Source organism: Pinus tabuliformis, chromosome 4_1 (genome assembly GCF_031772625.1).
Source record: "Pinus tabuliformis cultivar Carrire ecotype Pingquan chromosome 4_1, CPIR1, whole genome shotgun sequence".
Classification (NCBI taxonomy): domain Eukaryota; kingdom Viridiplantae; phylum Streptophyta; class Pinopsida; order Pinales; family Pinaceae; genus Pinus; species Pinus tabuliformis.
Window position 1 is genome coordinate 639,835,715 of NC_142303.1, and position 19,418 is coordinate 639,855,132.

Here is a 19,418-nt window from a genome sequence, read left to right on the forward strand (position 1 = left end):
ACTGTAAGAGGCCCTCTACGTTTTGTACGAGTCAGTCCATTTATCCAATAATGTATTGATGAGGGAGGAATACCATGTTTTTTTGCAGATGCCCGAACTGAGTATCCATGAAACTCTATGTCATCAATTGCAACTAACATTTGTTCTTTTGTCCATCCTCTTATAGCACTGATCTTTTTAGTTGAGCTTGCCCTTTGGACTGCTGTTGATGGTGGTTCTGTGGCTGATGGTGTGTTAACATCAACTGCTGTCACATGGTCATCCTCAACAATGTTCCCTGGTGCATTATTGGCATTGACATCTGCTGGCCTGCCATCGTCAGACGATGTGCATCGCAACTACGCACCCCTTGTCACTCTCCTACCACTTCTCCTTGTACGAGCAGAGTAACTTCCTTTTGCCATAGATGCAACAACCTGTAAAATTATTGCAAGCATTTAGACATTATAATATTTGTAAATTATGCTTTATTACTTCTGCAAAAATACTTTTCCTTTATTACAGGAAATTATCAACATGTATGTTACAGGAAATCGAATTGCATTACTTGTTTTGTGTTTCTGATGTTGTTTCTTGTTGATGTGGCTTAGATTCATTTGAAATGCTGTTTTTTGCATGTATTAATAGCCTTACAATGGATCGGGGGTTTTGATACATAGCCTAAGTGTTTTTGCTTTAAACCCTTGTAAATCTATCTGTGCTAGATTCCTTAAAGAGTCCACTAGTTCCAATTGTAACTCTTTACGATCTTTGTGGAGTACATATGTTGTGTAGGCTGACAATGGCACCAAATGACCGACAATGTAACACTTACTTATAAATTCTTATAACCCAAACCCAAAGTGATCCAAGAAATTTTGCAATTAAGCTATTTTTCCATGTATTCATCTGTTTTCATAATGAGAGTAAATGTTTCACTTTCATAGGGCAGTGTCAAAATATTGCAAATGTCATTCCAAGTAAATCCATAGTTCATCAATTTAGCAACTTTTATATGGATTCAAGTAGGATTCTATGATAGTTGTTTCAAATATCATTTTCCATTTACTTTCAACAGCTTTATACAACTAAACCAATGAAGTATGTAAACATGTATGAATTACGTCATTCTCCTTATACCTGTTAAAGATTAGGGAATACAGGTAATAGCAGGTCTATTCAATATGTACTTACCCTATAGAGTAGAGTGTAATCATTACTAATGGTTGAATCAGTGCCATAAGTAGAACCATGGAAATCAAAGTAATGAGGAAACATAGCTTGTTACATTAGGATATGCGTATACAGTGATTACAGTCTATCCATATGTATTGATTATGGAGAGAACGATACTCTATATACCAATAAGAAAAAAGGTATTTATATAATAGGAATGACTAAGAGCGAGAACCCCGGGATATCATGTTGTATATTGATTAGCTTGTCACCTTTGTACCTTATCTAATCTTATGACAAGCTATGGAATTAGAACACAATAGTTACACATGACTCTTTCTAACCATGCTTGTTTACCTAATCACTTGCTTGTCTCATTCTCATTACACCCGGCATAAGTAATAACACAAATATTTTATAAGTAACATCATCTAAAGGTTGACCTATCAGTACTAACCTAAGAAATACATGTATAGATATGATAAAGTACGTGTATCACAGGTTGGTTATCTCCCTAATAGACTGGACTCAGCTTTAATATAGATATAGCATATGTAATTATACAGAGCTTTGTTCTAGCTCACTCATAGATAAGGGTGAACTAAAACCATGTTTAGATACTAATACGAGCTTTTTAGTGTATAGAGCTTACTAGTGATAAGATGAATGAGATCCATTGAATATGATACATACCTTTGTTCAATGTATTATGTTATATAGCTTATACAACTTAGCTTCATACTAGATCACGTATTGAGTAAGATACACGAGTTTCATCAATTCCAGTACTCTGACCGTAATCATACTAGTATACCTGTTCTAATTTATAAGTAATCTGTATAGGTATATCCCTAATTAACACTATCATAACATGTAAGAAACATAGACCCTTAGTAATACATGTTCCTTATCACTAGTCTCAAGCATCATTAGTATCACTAAACAGTTACTCAGCTTAGGCTATGATAAGAGCTTGTATCGTTTCATCATAGTTCATAAGGTAAGCATATCCATATTCAACATTCAAAAAACAACACGTTTTAAGCATAAGATGTAATCAGAGTTATGACCAAGTTGGTTGATTAGATGGATACGACTGTATTCAATAGGTTCAATTCCTATAAGCTAAACAAGCTGTGACTACAGTAGTAACATGACATATGTAACCTCTGTGATATGTAAGTTGTAATCACTATGAAGCTGATGATCGAATAACTGTTGCCATAATAAGCTAGAACACATACATGAACTCTGTATAAAAAAGGTTAATTGTAACCCTATGGACAGAACTGTAAGAACAACGACTTTCAATGGCTGTTTGTGAAACCATCCAAGGATCCTTCTGGCAGTTATGGCTAGACAGATCATGTAAGAAATCTGATAAATAAAAACAGTGAAAATAGAACTGTAAGAAGAATGAGTTGTAATTCATATAACTAACTTGGATATATTGGCCACTGTTTTGTGATGTTGTCTTCAAGTTTGCTAAATAGTTGAAAGCATAAGATGCAACTTCAACAGTGGGTGGACTTCTTTTATAGTTTTGGGGACTTGAATTTAATTGGTGGACATGGATGCACATGGATTGCAATGGCTTCATTTTGAATGTGTGATATGGATTTAATTTGATGTGATCTAATGGTTGGAAATTGGTTATTTGTTGATCCATGTGCTTTGATCTGTTTTAATGAGAAATAGAGTGAGTTGGGTGTCATTTATTGCAGTTATTGGGTCTGGGTGTCATTTATTGAACAAAGTGGGTTTAAATGTTATTGGGTTGGGTGTCATTTATTGAACATAGGGTGTTTAGTTGTTGAACAACACAACAATTATGGCTGACATACATTCCCTTTTGTTATGTGCAGGTAGGCATATTTATTTGGGATGCAAAGCTGCAGTTCTGATGAGTGGGGGTTGAAGTGACTGCTGCTTTGTACTTCTGGAATAGACCATTTTGGAAGCCTTTATGGCTTTAGTTGTTTTCTACTTGGGTCAATATGGTTTGCAGTATTAAGTAGTAAAATACTATTTATGGACAGTTGTGGGCCTAGGGAATGTATGGGGAAATTTTGGACATAAATTAATACTTATTTATACTTAATGTTATTTATTTTTGTTTAAATTTTGGTTTCAAAAGTCTCAATTTATGGTGATTTGATGGGACCCTGGTCTTGCACAACATTAAGAATCTCTCCTCTAAAAAAAGTTTTTTTTTTTAATAAATTAAATTTGTTTTATTATAACGTGGTAGTTAAGATAAAGTATTACTACAAACGATCCAAATTCAAATCTTAGTCTAATGTCGACGAATGTCGTAATGGGATACCGTATCCTTCCTAAAAGAAAGCAACTAGAGTTTTATCATTCCTTAAAGAAAGGAACTAGGTCGCCCGATTCCCAAAAAAGCCAGTTAAAGATCATGCTATATATGTCCGTCTCGCTTTTGTAGAGCTCTGTAACAATTTGCTCTTCAAATGCGTCTCAAGCGATAGGTCCACTGTTTACATTCCGCGGGAAGTTTCACTGTTTGCATCATTGAAGCCTCGAATTCCCCGGCCTTCCCGACAGAGAAGTAAGTCGAATTTCCCGTTTTAATGAACATTTAATGAATTCAGTTGATGCTAGTTTAAAACCAAACAAATGGGTTTTGAATGTTTTGGGTCGGCAGGGGAGTTGGTTCAATGCCTGTTGTTCCAGTTTTAGGCCTATTACCTGGTTAGGGTTCATGATGTTTAGGTTCACAGGGATTGAACGCGTTAGTTTGATTTTGAAGTGTTTTTCGGAGACCGAGCATTTCACATATGAAATAGAATGCTTCGACAGATTGTACGAAAATGTTGAATGCCGGTGCGGTTGCATATCTTGTATATAAAGAAATGAAGTACATTGTGAGGTGATTCATTAACCCTTTTTGTGTGTATGGGTAACGGTGCTGTGGGTATAGACGGTGTATTAAATGCATTGAATATGAATAATCGCTCAAAGCCATTTAAACTTTGGGTCTGATTTGCTCATTGTCATCTCAACAAATTCGAGGTGCATATCATACCCGGTTTTAGATGGATTCGGTTGAAATGTCTCTTGAATTTCAATTAGGTTTAGATGGATTCGGTTGAAATGTCTCTCAAATTCTTGAATTTCAAGTAACTGAGTTCTATCCGTTAAAGTTTTCCAGATCGCTGACTAATTAGTTATATTTTTTGAAGGAGAAGTGAGCTTTTTTAGTTAAGAAAAAAGTGCCCATGGCTTCCCAAAGAATCTTTTGATCCATTACTGTGGAGTCATCATGGCCCATTGGGATACACTTGTGCAGACCTTTGTGCTTTTGGAGATGGTTGTTAAGTATATTATGGACAGCCTCTTTGTTCAATTTTGTGATTTTGCCGACTGGTTCAGCACAACTTAGTTCAAGAACGTTTATATCAGAAAAATGGCACCAGTTCTTAGGTTTATCTGAGAAAAATCATACCAGTTTCAATTAATGGTAGGAAGGCATACATGTAAAGCAGGATTTCTTTGTTTTATATTTGTATTAAAAGTAGTGAGATATTTTACAACCCATTTTTTTTAGGGTGGAGTAGATATATTGTATTGAAAAATTGAAAATAAATTATACAAAATAAATAATTATATATTTATATATAATATTTAAAGAATTACAATAGTTTAAATTTTAAATTTATATTTATTAAATATTAAAAATAAATAATAAAATCTTTAAAAAATTTGATCCTCTGTATGTTTGAACTTGATAAATCAGGATTTATCTGAACTTGAAACCACTCTCAAACATCCTGAGTCATTTCATGGTAATGTTAAAAATTTAAGTAAAAGTGATATTCTCCTCTATTTTTCATTTTCATCCTTTTACGTAAAAGTGATATTCTCCTTTATTTTTCATTTTCATCCTTTTACGTAAAAGTGATATTCTCCTTTATTTTTCATTTTCATCCTTTTACTTTAAGAATTTAACATTATCATGAACTGCATATACCTCAAACTTCTTGATGAACTGCATATCAACACTAGGGCAAAAGTTCACTTTTATAACTTCAGACAGGCATCTAGAAGCAACTAGAAGTCATTAGGAAAACGTAATAATAAATTAGAAAAAAAAACACAAGTTACAAGTGGAAATGTGCGTCGTATGGCTGTGAAACGCGTTTCCGGCTGTACTGGCGACGTTTTTGCATCGAGAAACGTGCCACTATGGCCGGAAACGTGTTTCACGACTATACCACATGCGTTTCAGTGTTTCGTTTTCGTTTCCGTACGGAAACAACCTCCCACCCTGCTTTTCCTGCAACTTAGGTATAAAGTCAGTGAAAGACCTATTCATGCATTGATCCATGACAACAATCATCAAAGTGAACTTTGGCACCGAAGGTTCTCTCATTTGCACTATACAACATTACCTCATGTGAGAAAGATGGTTTCTGGAATGTCGAAGATTAGATTTGATCATAATGGAGTTTGTCAAGGGTGCACTAGTGGGAAGCACGTGAAGGGACCATTCCCTTCAAGCAAAAGCAAAAAAATGAAGTACTGCATTTTGTACATTCTGATTTATGTGGACCAATGCCTATAACTTCTCTTGGTGGTAATTGTTTTTTTTTGCCAAGGAAAAAGGCACAATTTTCATTAATATATTAAGAAAATTACATGTTGTGTCTTCAGCATGTATGAGATGCATTCACTGGTGAAACAAAACAGTTTAGTGTTCAAAACCATATATACAGCTTACAGCATAGGTTGTAGAGTGTAAATTAACAAGCAGTGATAACTTAAAACAAGTAGTGTCCAAAAATTGATAATGACATAAGCAAAAAACCGTGGAATGATCAAGGTGATCATTTCAAGTAAACTGAAAGAAAGCACCATCTCTGAATCCCCGAATTAACCATTGACCCCCCTGTTCAGCTGCGCGGCCTCTTTGGATAGATGATCAACAATCTCATTCATGTCCCTGTATATATGAGAGCATACAATAAAATAAAATTGTGTTTTTAGAGTAATGACATCATCCAGTGTGTCCCTAAGTGTTTGCAAGTGACAATGATATGCATCGTTTATCCAATTTATAATAAGCTGTGAATCCCCAAAGATCTGAATCTTTTGACAATTTTGTTCCCGTGCAAAAAGGAGAAGGTGTTTTAAACTGTGTAACTCAACAAAATTATTTGTTCCCCTTGCTGAGACCCACTTTGATTTTGAATGACAAGTGCTCATTGATGTGAAGGACAACTGCCCCCCCCCCCCCACCCCCCACCGGCTTGGGTAGAGCCATCAAAATAACCCCACGGGAAACTAATATCGAAGAATTTTGGAGTAATGACTCGAGGAGGTTTGCTGCCAGGGATGTCTGGAATCAGATTAAAAATGGCTACAAAGTTGATACAGGTGGCTAACTAGTTGATCGGAGCATCCTGGAAGATCAGTGGGTTCCTGTTTAACCAAATGCCCCAACAAACAATCAGGGGAAGATTTCTGGCTTTTTGGGTAGGAGCCTCAGTCCACCAACAAACCATGCTTCCTCAAAATTTTGTCCAAACCAATTGTTGAGGGATGAAATTATAGAGGACCAAAACTTTGCCGTAACCGGGTAGAAGAGGAAGAGATGGTACGTGTCTTCAACATTGGATTTGCAGAAACAACATCTGGAGGAATTGTGAAAAGCCCATTTCATGAGGTTTATTTCTGTTGGGGCTTTGTTTGTGAGAATACACCACATGAACAACTTTGATTTCAGGGGGGCTTTTAGTTTCCAAAGGTGGCACCACCACCAGTTGATTATACCATTTTCTTGGGCTGTCATAAGAGCCGCATAGCCTGCTTTTGGGGAGTATCGCCCATGAGGGATAGTGGCCCAGATGAGCTCGTCCTCTTTCTCTGTTAACCTGATATTGGCTTCCTCCAGTGCCCTAATGAATCATTTCTGGACCCTGCTCCATCTATCTGGGATGTTCAAATCTTTGTGATCTAGCCATCGTTGAGGCGCTCAAAGGTCGATTCCTGCAACAACAATTTGGGTGATCTTTGGGATACTTGTCCCTGAGAGAAATTGTCGAAGGGCCCTCAGTAGGATATGGGCATTGCCGCAACCGATCCAGGCATTCGTGCCTAAATGCCCTTGTGCACTGTTACCAATTTGCCATGCTAGCCTATCTTGATAATACTGAAAGATTGAGAGATTGCCTTCCAGATGATGGAGGCACCAGCAGAAGATATACTGGGTTTGTGAATCCAATCCATAATTGAGAGGGGGTGGATGTATTTAAAATAAATTACCTCTTGCCATAGACTTTCAGATTTGATTAATTGCCAACCCATCTTTGTTGCGAGTGCCATTGCAAAGGACTGTAGGTCTTTTAAACCCCAACCTCCCAGTTTTTTTGGCTTCCCAATCCTGTCCCAGCGGACCCAGGCAAAAGTCCTCCCCACATTCTGACCCCTCCAGAGGAATCTACAATAGATTTGTTGTATCCTGTTGAGAATACCTTTTGGGATCCAAGCGAGAGTCATCCAGTATACCGAAATGGCCTCGAGCACCGATTTTATCAGAGTGAGCCTGCCCGCCCTGGAGAGCCAACGTTGCTGCCATATGTTTATTCTACTTTCAATTTTTGCAATAAGCCAGGCCCAATCGGTGATGCGATAACCATTTGGTTTCAGTTTGAACCCCAGGTATTTTAGGCCAGCATCCAGCTCTTGTCTGACAAAAGCAAATTGTTGGGCCACGTACCTTTCCTCATTTTGGAGATAGGTCACAAAAATGATTGTGGATTTCCCATAGTTTGGTTCCATACCTGTTGCTTTGCAAAAGAGAGATAGTATGTTTTTGAAAACATATGAGAAATATAAGTACATCATCAACAAACAATAGATGCGAGAGAGTAGTCATATCCGATATCTGAACTCCCCCCAGATCACCAGTCTCAGGGGCATTTTTTATCAGTCTGCTTAGACCTTCCATGATTAGAAGAAAAAGGAGGGGGGAGAGAGGGCATCCCTGTCTCAGACCACGCTCAACATGAAAAAAACCAAAAGCGCCCCATTGATAAGGATACTATAGGAGGCAGAAGAGAAGCAACACTTAATCCAGGAGATAAAGGAGTGGGGGAAGTCGATATGAGTGAGGATGAGCTGCAAGTAGGACCAACTAGCCCGATCAAAGGCTTTGGAGAGATCTATCTTTAGAATGATGGACTTTTTGTTTTGTTTTTTGATTGAGTGGAGGCCTTCCTGGGCAGTCCCTATAGCTTCATGAATCTGTCGATGACTGAGGAAAGCAAATTGTTCCTTGGAGATCATCCTGGAGAGAATAGGTTTAACACGGAGGGCGATGGTTTTGGATATGATTTTGTAGATGTTGTCGCAGAGGGAGATTGGTCGATAACCTTCCTGGGCAGTCCCTATAGCTTCATGAATCTATTGATGACTGAGGAAAGCAAACTATTCCTTGGAGATCATCTTGGAGAGAATAGGTTTTACATGGAGGGCGATGGTTTTGGATATGATTTTGTATATGCTATTGCAGAGGGAAATTGGTCGATCATCATCAAAGGTAAGGGGTTTGTCAATTTTTGGGATGAGGGCCAGGAAATTCATGTTAAACCCTTCATACATTTTACTTGAGGTTCTGCATTCCTCAATAGCCATGAGAAGATCTGGCCCAATTAGCTCAATGAAGGTACTGTAGAATTCCACAGGCCACCCATCCGGCCCCGGGCTTTTATCTTTTTTGAAACATTTCAGCACTGCTTCAAGTTCCCCCTGCGAAACCGGTGCAATTAAGGCCTCCACCTCTTCTGGCTCGACAAATCTAGGGAGTGCCTCAACAATGCGGATAATGTCAGGGAGGGTGACACCCCTTGGGGCCTTGTAGATATTTGAAAAGTGACGAACACCCATATCAGCCAGTTGATTGAAGGTGTTAGCCCCCTGCCTTCTTGATCATGTAGCTCCCAAATGGTGTTGATAGACTTTCTCCCTCAGGCATATTGTTGAAAAAACTTGGAGTTCTCTTCAACAACTTTTAGCCATAATGCTCTACTCTTTAAACGCCAAGACTCCTCTTTCTGTCTCAAGAGTCTAATCTTCTCCGATTCGAGATGGATTAAATGTTCCTTCATTTCAGTTGAAGCAAAACTAGTAAGCCCAAAGGCTTCCAAAATTTTGAGGTCTTCTTCAATCCTTCAAAGATCAACCTCATCTTTTCGCTGTTTGTTCTTCGCCCACCCACCAACTAGGCCCAAACTCCATGTGGGTCATATTATTTATGGCAACTGATATTTTTCTTGGATCCCTCTCATCGAGAGGTGTAGGATTGATCTAAAGATCATCCGATTGCGATAAGTATTCATGGAGTTATGAATTTATTTGTGTTATAAGACAATTTGTCAAGGTCGGCCAACAACCAAATAAACCCCACATGTGCTCAACGTTTTAGTATAAAAGGATATGACTTGAGAGTCATTTCTCTCACACACTTCTATCTTGATTTCTCTCCACTTGTCTTGGGTTTTAGTGGAAGAGAAATCTAGGAGTGGAAGCCCTAGACGTTGGAGGAGAAGAGGCTGCCCTAGACGCAAATGAAAGGCAGCCCTAGACGCAGATGGAAAGTAGCCCTAGACGAAGACTAAGGCTGCCCTAACACAGACCTAAATATTGCCCTAAATGCTGGTCTAATCCAACCCTAAACGCTGATCTAATTCAACCCTAACGTAGTTAAGTTTATGGTTCGCAGCGAGGGCTTGTTGTAGGTGACAATGTGGTAAGTAAGGGCTGTTCCAAGTGCATAATGCTGGGCACATTAGGCTGAGGAACAACTGTGTGGACAACGGAGTCATAGCCACAGTATAAGGGGTCGAAGGATAGCGTGGAGGCTACCCTAGACAATGTGAAGGGGCTGTAGGAACAACGTGGCCTTAGCCGCAGTCAAACAAAGCAGAAAAGGACAGCGTAAGGAGACAGTGTGGAGGGTTGTGATAGGAGCACCTGGTATAGGTGACAATAGATCTATTAAGGGCTAGTTTAGGGCTGTTTCTAGAGCAAAAAGGCAGTAGCCGGGCCGAGGAGAATAGGAGCAATATGCTGCAGTTTGTGGACTGATAGTTGGGTGTGTAACGGCTGCCATATACCCTAACTAGTCACCATATAAGCAACAATGAGGGCAACATTGGAGCAATAGTGTTGTGGACATCAGTGCTAGTAAATGGAACAGCTAGGAGCTTGGTGGAGCTAACATGCATGGGACAACAAGGTGACATAGTGCTGCTAACATGCATGGGACAACAAGACATTGTGCTGCTAACATGCATGGGACAACAAGGTGACATAGTGCTGCTAACATGCATGGGACAACAAGGTGATATAGTGCTGTTAACATGCATGGGACAACAAGGTGACATAGTGTTGCTAAGACATATGGGACAACAACAAGATATGGCAAGGCAAAGTGGATAGCAGCTGTGACATGGCAGAAGGCACATGGTACAACAGTGCAACATTAGGTGCAATAGTCACGAGGTCCAACATTGTGATGATGGGTGCAGCACGATGAGGTGCAACATGATGACGAGATGCAACACGATGATAGGTGAAGAAGTCACCTTGGAGAATCAGTTGAAGCAACATGTCTTCAACTGATCTCATGTATCATCTTCTTAGATGATCTATGCTCTTATCTAGATAAGTCAAAGTGTTGACTTCTGTTGTAAATGTACTCTCTCCTCTCTCTTTCTCTCTCTCTACCGAACTATTGAAGAACATATAAGAAGAATTGATCAAGGGTTTCCCCACATTGGGATTTGTCCCTGGCTAGCGCCACATCTTGTGTCCTCTTGTCTTGGTTTGTCTTATGCGATTTATGTTTATGTTCTATCTGCAATTTACTTTAATGTTGATGTGATTGCTAATTTGGAAAAGGTATTGAGCTAACTGTGAAAATTGAAATAAATTGCTCTAAGCATAAAACATACCTAAAATCAACATGGTATCAGAGTTGAGGTGAAGACAAAGCCCAAGCAAGAGTGAAAAAGCAATCACTAAAGACAGTTGGGAAAGGACAAAAGGCTCAATCGATTCCTCATCCCTCTTCAAATTCACCAAGGGTGACGTTGAAGCAGAGAATATTATCAGAATGGTGCAGCGGAAGTTGTTGATGGCCTACAAATCGCTTCAATGGGAAGTCCGGATCTAAGGGTAGAAGGAAAGGCAGATGCCTTGCTTGTAATAAGTTCGACCATTATGCGAAGGAGTGTCCGAGGTAGGGACACATCACTTGATGATGATAACAATCATTCCAGGGACATCTTCAATGATCAGAGGAATGAAAGGTAATGCAGGAAACAACCGACTCTTCAAAGAAAGCAAGGAACCCTAGGTATGAAGAATCAAATATCGTTTCTGATAAGATAAAGAAGCGTTATCTTGTATTGGCCCTCTCCTTCAGATTCTGCGGGAATCTGGCTTATTGATTGCAGTGCTTCAAGTCACTTCATCGGATAGAAGGGTGATCTCTCTAATTTAGTAGAGATGGAAACAATCATGGGATTATACTTGGAGCTGATGCCACCTATCCCGGAAAGGGTGTAGGGAATGTTACCGCTCAATTGAATGAGGGTAACTCGATTCATTTACAGAATCTCTTTTATGTACTTGATTGCAAGAAGAACCTGGTGTCCATTATAGCAATGGAAGTCAAAGGTTACAGGGTGGCATTCATTGATGGAAAGGTACGTGTTTAAAAATAGAATTTTCAAAGATGCTTTTATCTTTGAGTTCAGGGTTGGAAATTTGTATCAAGTTGCGGGATGGTCCATTGGGGACCATGTCCATTGACACATAGCACTGGAGGTCCATGAGTCAGATGGTGACAGGGATGGTTGAGTTAAAAAAGAGCATGAAAGTACATGTCTGAGATGTACTGAAGGAAAATCTTACAAGGGGACCATTCCCCTCATGTACTAGGTCCACAGGTTTGGAACAACCTGAGGGGTTTGAGATTCATGATCAGGAATCTCATGTGTGTAGGTGGAAGAAAGCCCTCGATGGCTTGAAGCATAACACCCTGGGCTTAGTATGAGAGGATTGATAGCTGTCTGATGAAGCTGAGATTCACTAGGAGTGAACCGGATCCAAACCATTGCTCGAAGGTTGTGGATGATAGACCTCTCATACCGACACCTTCTAAGGACGACCTATTTATGACAGGTGTAGACCCTCTCATTTGCAGAAGTAAGAGGGAGTTGGATTCCGGATGTGGAATGCTAAACTGCAAGCCCATGACTACCTCGAGGATCTTAACTTTCAGAAGTTATATGGTAGTGATGCCGGACCAGATTTGGGAAATGCCTCTGAGTTTCATAAACTCATTCGCGTTGATGTTCTTGGTGAACTTTCGTCCGATCATATGAGTTGCAGTTAGCATGATGAGCTCATATATGGTTGAGCCTCATTGGATTGGTGCCAAGAATCTTCTGAGATACCTTCGTGGCACAATCACTCATGGGTTGAGATTCATTGTCGGAGATGTGAGACTACGTGGATATACTGATGCTGATTGGGCAGGCAGTGTGGTGGACGGAAAGAGCCCTTTCGGGTGCTGTTTCTCTTTGGGATCTGCCTCGATATCCTGGATGAGTAGGAAGCAGAAGTCGGTGGCTTTGAGCACCGTTGAGGCAGAGTACATTGCAGCCAGTATGGCCTCTTGTGAGGTTGTCTGGTTGCGGAAGCTCTTTAGTGAGATGTTTGGATTTACATTGGATACTACCGTGATCCTGTGTGACAACCAGAGTGGGATTCGTTTATCAGGGAATCCTGTATTTCATGATCGCTTCAAACATATCGCTATTAGGTACCACTTTATCCGGGATATTGTACAGCAGAGAGCAATAAGGCTCCAACATATCGGTACAGATGAGCAGGTCGCCGACATTTTGACAAAGCCCCTGAGAAAGGTCAAATTCTTGACTTTCCAAGAATGAGTTGGAGTCGTTGAGAGACCCTCTTATGAGGGCCCTGCATGAGGCATGCATTGAGCTCTGGGAGCTCCTGGGGGCTTGGGGTACTTCTTGGAGCGACAAGCGACCATAGTGCGACTCACCCTCCCCTAGTGGTGCGCTATGTACAAGGTGAAAGGTTCAACCTTCCCTTGTGATACCCCGTGGCGACTTAGGGACAGGATGAGTGGTTCTCCTGTCGAGGCATCCTACCCATGCAGTCTGGGATTCATGGGAAGTACCTCTCATCTGGTCAATGAGTAGGGAAATGGGGTTAGGGAACATAGTAGTACCATCGATGGATGCATCATTGTATCTACTGTACTCCCTATGCTAGGATGGCCTCCATTGATCTGGGATCAATATGAGTGGTTTGAGGCACTCTCCTTTGGCACTTGACCTGGGATCAGTAAGAGTGGTATGACACACCCTCTGGGAACACACCCTCTGGGAACTGACTTCGGGTCAGTGGAGGATGGTATGATCCATCCTTGATCATTTCTTCTTCTTCATAGTTCAACAGAGCAGAGTAGAGTAGAACAGAGCCGAGCAATGCACTTGATGGCAGAAATAGTGTCGATAGTCAGATGGATTAGCAAATGGAGTTCTCCCTAGTTGAGAGGGAGTGTTAAAACTTGGCAACTAGGGCCAAACTCCATGTGGGTCGTCTTATTTATGGCAACTGATATTTTTCTTGGATCCCTCTCATCCAGAGGTGTAGGATTGATCTAAAGATCATCTGATTCTGATAAGTATTCATGGAGTTATGAATTTATTTGTGTTATAAGACAATTTGTCAAGTTCGGCCAACAACCAAATAAACCCCACATGTGCTCAACGTTTTAGTATAAAAGGAGATGACTTGAGAGTCATTTCTCACACACACTTCTATCTTGATTTCTCTCCACTTGTCTTGGGTTTTAGTGGAAGAGAAATCTAGGAGTGGAAGCCCTAGACGTTGGAGGAGAAGAGGCTGCCCTAGACACAGATGGAAGGTAACCCTAAACGCAGATGGAAGGCAGCCCTAGACGCAGACTAAAGGTTGCCCTAACGTATACCTAAAGTTACCCTAACGCTGGTCTAATCCAACTCTAAACGCTAATCTAATTCATCCCTAATGCAGTCAAGTTTATGGGCCGGTTTGCTGTAGGTGACAACGTGGTAAGGGTTGTTCCAAGTGCATAATGCTGGGTAGATTAGGCCGAGGAATAGTTGGGTGGATAACAGAGTCAGCCGCAATATAAGTGGTCGAAGGACAACGTGGAGGCTGTGCTAGACAACGTGAAGGGGCTGTAGGGACAACGTGGCCTTAGCTGCAGTCAAACAAAGCCCAAAGGGACAATGTAAGGAGACAGTGTGGAGGGTTGTGATAGGAGCACTTGATGTAGGTGACAACGGATCTATTAAGGGCTAGTTTAGGGCTGTTTCTAGAGCAGAATAGGCAACAGCCAGGCTGAGGTGAATAGGAGCATTACGCTGCAGTTTGTGGACTGATAGCTGTGTGTGTAAGGGCTGCCAGATACCCTAACCAGTCACCATATAAGCAGCAGTGAGGGCAGCGTTGGAACAACAATGTTGTGGACAATAGTGCTAGTAAATGGAACAACTAGGAGCTTGTTGGAGCTAACATGCATGGGACAATAAGGTGACATAGTGTTGCTAACATGCATGGGACATCGAGGTGACGGTGCTGCTAACATGCATGGGACAACAAGGTGACATAGTGTTGCTAAGACATATGGGACAACAACAAGATATGGCAAGGCAAAGTGGGACAACAGTTGTGACATGGCAAAAGGCACATGGTACAACAACAAGCATGGTACAACAACAAGCATGGACATCATGGCTATCATGGATAGCATGGATAGTAGTGGCAAGCATGGTGCAACAAGCACATGAGACATGCAGTATGACAACATGGTTCAACCATGGCACATGGGACAACGGTGCAACATTAGGTGCAACAGTCATGAGGTCCAACATTGTGATGATGGGTGCGGCATGGTGCAACACTGTGAGGTGTAGCATGATGATTAGATGCAGCACGATGATAGGTGAAGGAGTCACTTTGGAGAATTAGTTGAAGCAACATGTCTTCAATTGATCTCATATATCATCTTCTTAGAGATGATCTATGCTCTTATCTAGATAAGTCAAAGTGTTGACTTCTATTGTAAATGTACTATCTCTCCCTCTCTCTCTGCTGAACTATTGAAGAACATATAAGAAGAATTGATCAAGGGTTTCCCCACATTGGGATTTGTCCCTGGCTAGCGCCACATCTTGTGTCCTCTTGTCTTGGCTTGTCTTCTGCGATTTATATTTATGTTCTATCTGGAGTTTACTTTAATGTTGATGTGATTGCTAATCTGGAAAAGTTATTGAGCTAACTGTGAAAATTGAAATAAATTGCTCTAAGCATAGAACATACCTAAAATTAACATTATTGCTTCATTCTATTTTGAGCCAAAATCAATTTATGCTTAAGCTTATTGAGAATGCCCACTTTGGTGTTGTGTGTGATCCCTCCTTGAACCTTGGATGTGCTTGATAAATACAAAGTGATAGAGGGAGGCTTTTAGTCGTAGACAACTTTGCGTGGCAACATTTTGGTAGCACCATGATGTGGTGAAATAACCATGAATCCATTGGCATTGTTGGTCCAAGGTCAAACATCACATCTTCTAGGCACTTGTTGATCACCTTCATTAATATTTGTTTAGGGATGACAAGTCATGTTTATTTCAAGTGTGTGCCTTGTAGTTTAAACAACTCTTGCTAGAATTTGTTGGTAAAAGTGGGATCATGATTCATCACAAAGGAATTAGGCATGCCATGAAATTTAAAAATTTGATTCATGAAGACTTGGGCAATTGGTGATGGTGTAAATGGATGCTATAATGCAGAAAAGTAAGCATATTTGGAAGGATGGTCAATTACCACCATGATGATAGATTTGTTGTTGACTTTATGGGGACCAACTATAAACCCATGGAAATGTTAAGAGTAGATAGTGGTGGTGATCGACAACAATTGTAATGCGTTGGGTGTCTTCACTATTCACCTATTCTTTTCATATGTGTCACATTTAGCTACAAAGGTAAGGATGTCATTTTTCATTGTTTGGAAAAAGGAGTGCTTAACTACTTAGTATGTTTTTTGAAAGTCAGGGTGACCCGGGGTATGAGATGAACGAGTATCCACTCACACTTCTTGTTTTAAAGCTAATTCCTATACCAAAAAATTACACCCTTTAAAGCTCAAGCTATCACAATACCAAGTATATCCTATTCAGGGGGTTGGGGTCCTCCTTGAGTCGTTGGATGAGTTGAACCACCTTGTCATACCTTTGCAACCCAATCTAGTATTCGTAAAGATAAAGCAAAGAGGAGCCCTTCATATGTTCAAGGAAAAACGTCAACAACCACATTATTCTTTCTCTTGTATGTGATTTCATAATCATAACCCAACATCTTGGTGAACCACTTGTGTTGCTTTGGTTGCGACCGTTGTTGTTCCAAAATATATGTCAATCTATGACCATTTGTCTTGGTCTGGAAGTGCCTCACACTAAGATATGAGTGTGATTTAATTTTTTAAAACCCAAAAATCGACTTCAAAATTGGTTAAGGGTCAACACATACTAGCTTTGGAATTGGATCAATTTGAATTGTATCGCTTGGTTTATATTAAATTATAATTAAAAAAATATATTTTAAAGATTCCAAACCATCAGGGACAAAATATGGAAATTCTACTCTTATATCTACCATGCAAGCACAAATATATCAAAATAGTACTGAGTACAATACATAACAGAAATGAAATACATAATCAATGAGGCACTAAATGACCTCTATAGTCCAGAGAACATGCAACAAGCTCACTAGTAGCAAGTTGTAACTAGTAGTGTAGTAGTGCTTATAATTTGCTCACTAGAACTGTTGAAATTTGGTAACTCGAAAGGTGTTTCCGAGTGGAAAGTCCCGGGGGCTTTATGGTTTTGACCAAAAGGAGTGGGCTTGGAATCCAAGGATATTCTAATTTAATGTAAAGGTTTTGTTGGAGGTCACTTGAAGGGAAAAGGGCTTCCTAAGAGACCTAAGGTCAAGTATTAAAAAGAGGCTAATGAACTTATAAGGACAAGAAGGATAATGACATTCTTATTTTGTGTGAGGAGGCATAGGGACCTAGCCGCAGGAAACAAGCCTTCGAGAAGAGTATAGTCGCAACAACAACAAGGAAAGGAGTATCTTTTTTTTTGAGGTTGGTTAGGGAAATTTGGACAACTAGAGGTCATGTTGCAGTTGCCAGGAGGAGGGTTGAATAAGCCAGTCAAGGGGAATCCACTAGGAGGTAGGGATGAGCCCTAATAGGGGGTTGGCCAGTTGTTTAAGGTCAGCCACAACCCTAGTTAGGGCTGGCCGCAGGGCTGGGAGGCCTAGAACAACTAGACAAGGGTTGGTTGAAGGGCAACTGCAACTTGGTTAGGGCTAGTCACAGGGCTGAATAGGGAGAAGAAGGTTGGCCAAGTTAGAAAAGGGGTTGAACAACAAGGGCCGTGACCTAAAGGAGTAGGCTGGGGTGATCGACAACTGGTGGAGGGGGGAAGTATGGTTACAACAAGTTGGCAACAAGGATTAAGGGCCGCTAAAAAAGAAAAAGGCTAACAACAAGGGTATTAGGGTGGCTGCAAGGGACAACAATAGCTGAAGGAGGACTGTGGGCTAAGGAACATGCCCATGTAAGTGAATTGGTTTGCTTATTAACCTAGTTTGCTACGACAATAATATTTGAAGTGTTATAGGTGTTGGTTGGTGGGAAGATGAGAGCCCAAGGGGCTTGGCCTCAACCCTAGGTGTATTGGTCAAAGGATAGACCTGATATTGGCATTGTATAGGGATTGTAAAGGATATTATCCCTGGTATGGGAGCCGTAAGTTTTCTTGATTGAAGGACTAATAAGAAATAAATTTTGTGCCATAAATTCTATGTACTATACATTGATCTGATTGCTAGTATATTCCACTGTGCAAAATTGTTTAAAGTTAGGCATATTTATTGTGTTTGTGTTTCCTAGCTAAGGCATAGACCAGACTTGGCGTGCGTGGATTTCTAACATGGTTTCAAAGCTACTTTGAAGGGCAGTGTGGCCAGATTTGTGCACAGGTGGCAACTTCGAGAGGGAGTTGTGGGATTGTTGTAGGAAGCAACAATGTTGCCGAGTGAATTAGTTAGGCATGCTTGGTGAGACATGGAACAAAATGTTTAGATAGGGAACTGTGGATTATTGTAGCTTGGGGTGGAAGAATGAGAGTTTTGGGGGATTGATGGAGAACTGGGTGCATAATAGTATGTTGAATGGTAGGTTGCTGATATCGTTGATGTATTTCCATTGACTTGTCAAAGTAAGTTGCAATAACTTAGGTGCCTTGGTAGGGAGTGCTTTGGCACGGATGAGGTAGCTTCATATGGATTGGAGTTTGATGAGTTTCGTGAGATAATATCTTCATTGGGTTGCAAAATTGCACATTCGTCAGCGGAGCTATGTGCATATGAGGTGTTTGACCTAAGAGGATGAGGACACTCGCAGTGCTGAGGGTGGTCTAGAGTGGACTAGGCCAAGTTTTCAACTGCAACTTGGGGTTGACCTTGAAAGGACACAAGTTCAGTTATAGCACCTTCCAAGAGGGAAAGTAGAGTGAGGCAAGGGAAGGTTGTGTGTAGTCTCAGAGGGAGTTTGGCTTCAGAGAGAGAATGTAGGCTCAGAGGGAGAGTCAACCACCCAATGGAAGTCTAACCTTCAAGTTCAAGCGAGTGAGTGGAGTCTTCCAGGCCATGCAAGGAAAGTCGTTTTGCGTGTAAGGAAAGTTGTAGACCATGCAAGGAAGTCATGGTGCACACAAGGGCTAAGTCATGCTACATGCAAGGAAGTCATGGACCATGCAAGGAAAGTTATGATTATGCAAGGATGTCATGGCCATACAAGGGAAGTCATGGCACGTGCAAGTAAATCATGGGCATGCAAGTAAGTCATGGGCATGCAAGTAAGTCATAGGCATGCAAAGAAAAGTCATGGAGTTGGAAATTTCCAGGTTCAAGGAAAGTCATGGTTTGGATGGTCATGCAAGATGCTCTGAAGCGAGAGGCCTTTAGAAGCATGGTGTCTTTGAAGATCTAGGTCTTCTAGAAGGATGTGGGTGTAAATTGAGGTAGGGCCACTTCCAGATGGTGGTGGAAATACCTTCCTTAGTAAGAG

General features: G+C 40.7%; 1 protein-coding gene across 2 annotated transcripts in view; it reads left to right on the top strand.

Annotated features, from left to right (window-relative positions):
• Positions 1–3,468: 3,468 nt before the first annotated feature.
• Positions 3,469–19,418, top strand: part of LOC149177678 (uncharacterized) — a 112,985-nt gene continuing 97,035 nt past the window's right edge. The window contains exons 1-2 of one of the 2 annotated variants that reach the window (XM_089420188.1): positions 3,469–3,727; positions 3,979–4,048. The gene's annotated coding sequence lies outside the window, so the exon portion shown is untranslated. The remainder of the gene's footprint in view (positions 3,728–3,978; positions 4,049–19,418) is intronic. The other variant, XM_089420187.1, reaches the window with a different exon arrangement.